At 37.2% G+C, this 3,135-nt stretch overlaps 1 non-coding gene across 1 annotated transcript; it reads left to right on the top strand.

Moving 5' to 3' along the window:
• The first annotated feature begins 1,811 nt into the window (after nucleotides 1-1,811).
• On the top strand, nucleotides 1,812-1,915 carry LOC112719486 (small nucleolar RNA R71). Its single transcript, XR_003161787.1, has one exon. It is a non-coding gene; the product is annotated as a small nucleolar RNA R71 (small nucleolar RNA).
• The last annotated feature ends 1,220 nt before the right edge of the window (nucleotides 1,916-3,135 follow it).

The following is a 3,135-nucleotide window of genomic DNA, read 5'->3' as shown; positions in this document are numbered from 1 at the left end:
TTTGATTTTTTTCGTGCCTCCTCATGATCATGTACCTAATTAAACACAAAAATAACAAAGAAACAAAATAAAATAAAATTAGATAAATAAAATTGGGTTGCCTCCCAACAAGCGCTTCTTTAATGTCAATAGCTTGACAGTGGCTCTCATGGAGCCACTAGGTGATCAGGTCAATTTTTGTGTGGTCCCAACACCAAGCTTAGAGTTTGGATATGGAGTTTGAACACCAAACTTAGAGTTTGGTTGTGGCCTCACAACACCAAACTTAGAGTTTGACTGTGTGGGCTCTTCTTGACTCTGAACTGAGAGAAGCTCTTCATGCTTACTCTCTTTTGTCACAGAGGGATGGCGATGTGCCTTAAACACAAGGTAGTCCCCATTCAATTGAAGGACTAACTCACCTCTGTTGACATCTATCACAGCTCCTGCTGTGGCTAGGAAAGGTCTTCCTAGGATGATGCATTCATCATCTTCCTTCCTAGTGTCTAGGATTATGAAATCAGCAGGGATGTAAAGGCCTTCAACCTTTACTAGCACGTCCTCGACTATTCCATAAGCTTGTCTTATGGACTTGTCTGCCAATTGTAATAAAAACAAGGCATGTTGTACCTCAATGATCCCCAGCTTCTCCATTACAGAGAGTGGCATAAGATTTATCCCTGACCCTAGATCACATAGAGCTTTTTCAAAGCTCATGGTGCCAATGGTGCAAGGTATTAAGAACTTGCCAGGATCTTGTTTCTTTTGAGGTAGAGTTTTCTGAATCCAAGTATCTAGTTCACTAATGAGCAAGGGAGGTTCACTTTCCCAAGTCTCATTACCAAACAGCTTGGCATTCAGCTTCATGATAGCTCCTAAATATTGAGGAAGAATAGTCTTCAGAGCTCATGAATGGCAGAAGGAGATTTAATGGAATCTCTATGGTCTCTAGATGAGCCTTAGATTCCTTTGGATCCTCAATAGGAAACTCCTTCTTGCTTGAAGGACGTCCCAGGAGGTCTTCCTCACTAGGATTTTCGTCCTCCTCCTCCCCTATGCATTCGGCCATTTTGATTAAATCAATGGCCTTGCACTCTCCTTTTGGATTTTCTTCTGTATTGCTTGGGAGAGTACTGGGAGGAGTTTCAATGACTTTCTTACTCAGCTGGCCCACTTGTGCCTCCAAATTTCTAATGGAGGATCTTGTTTCATTCATGAAACTAAAAGTGGCCTTTGACAGATCAGAGACTATATTAGCTAAATTAGAATTGTTTTGTTCAGAATTCTCTGTCTGTTGCTGAGAAGATGATGGATATGGCTTGCTATTGCCCAGCCTATTGCGTCCACCATTGTTAAAGCCTTGTTGAGGCTTTTGTTGATCCTTCCAGGAGAAATTTGGATGATTTCTCCATGATGGGTTATAGGTGTTTCTATATGGTTCACCCATGTAATTAACCTCTGCCATGGCAGGGTTCTCAGGATCATAAGCTTCTTCAGAAGTTACCTCTCTAGTACTGTTGGATGCATGTTGCAATCCATTCAGCTTTTGAGAGATTATGTTGACCTGTTGAGTCAACATTTTGTTCTGAGCCAATATGGCATTCAGAGCATCAATTTCAAGAACTCCTTTCTTCTGAGGTATCCCATTATTCATGGAATTCCTCTCAGAGGTATACATGAATTGGTTGTTTGCAACCATGTCAATGAGTTCTTGAGCCTCTTCAGGCGTTTTCTTCAGGTGAATAGATCCACCTGCAGAATGGTCCAGTGACATTTTCGAAAATTCAGAGAGACCATAATAGAAGATATCTAATAGGGTCCATTCTGAAAACATGTCAGATGGACATCTTTTGGTCAACTGCTTGTATCTTTCCCAAGCTTCATAGAGGGATTCACCATCTTTTTGTTTGAAGGTTTGAACATCCACTCTCAGCTTGCTCAACTTTTGAGGAGGAAAGAATTTATCCAAGAAGGCAGTGACCAGCTTATCCCAGGAGTCCAGGCTATCCTTAGGTTGTGAATCCAACCATATTCTAGCTCTGTCTCTTACAGCAAAAGGGAAAAGCATGAGTCTGTAGACTTCAGGATTAACTCCATTCGTCTTTACAGTCTCACAGATCTGTAAGAACTCAGTTAAAAACTGATAAGGATCTTCAGATGGAAGTCCATAAAACTTGCAGTTTTGTTGCATTAAAGCAACTAGCTGAGGTTTCAGCTCAAAGTTATTGGCTCCAATGGCAGGAATGGAGATGCTTCTTCCATCAAACTTGGATGTTGGCTTTGTGAAATCACCAAGCATTCTCCTTGCATTATTATTATTATTATTTTCGGCTGCCATGTCCTTCTCTTGTTCGAAAATTTCTGAAAGGTTGTTTCTGGATTGTTGTAATTTAGCTTCTCTTAATTTTCTCTTCAGAGTCCTTTCAGGTTCTGGATCAACTTCAACAAGAGTGCCCTTTTCCCTGTTCCTGCTCATATGAAAGAGAAGAAAACAAGAAAAGAAAGAGGAATCCTCTATGTCACAATATAGAGATTCCTTTATGTTAGTAGAAGAAGAAAGGGGTAGAAGAATCCAAATACAAGGGATATAAGAAGTTCGGATTCTTAGATGAAGAGAGGTGAAGAGAAGTGTTAGTAATTAATTAATTAAATAGAAGAAGAGAGGAGAGGGAGAGGATTTTCGAAAATAATTTTTTTAAAAATAGGTTAGTGATTTTCGAAAATTAAAGACAAAATATAATTAAAATTTAAAATTTAAAACAAAAAGAATTTTTGAAAAAGAGCGGGAGAATTTTCGAAAATTAGAGAGGGAAAGGTAGTTAGGTAGTTTTGAAAAAGATAAGAAACAAACAAAAAGTTAGTTAGTTGATTGAAAAAGATTTGAAATCAAATTTTGAAAAAGATAAGAAGATAAGAAGTTAGATAAGATATTTTGAAATCAAATTTTGAAAAAGATAAAATTTTGAAAAAGATAAGATAAAAGATAAAAAGATAAGATAAAAATTTTAATAAAAAGATATTTTGAAAAAGATTTAATTTTTAAAATTGACTTAACTAACAAGAAACTACAAGATAAGATTATAGAATTTAAAGATTGAACCTTTCTTAACAAGAAAGTAACAAACTTCAAATTTTTGAACCAATCACATTAATTGT

This window comes from Arachis hypogaea, chromosome 10 (genome assembly GCF_003086295.3).
Source record: "Arachis hypogaea cultivar Tifrunner chromosome 10, arahy.Tifrunner.gnm2.J5K5, whole genome shotgun sequence".
Lineage (NCBI taxonomy): Eukaryota > Viridiplantae > Streptophyta > Magnoliopsida > Fabales > Fabaceae > Arachis > Arachis hypogaea.
The sequence above is the reverse complement of the archived record's forward strand: the minus strand, read 5'-3'. Positions and strand labels throughout refer to the sequence as shown.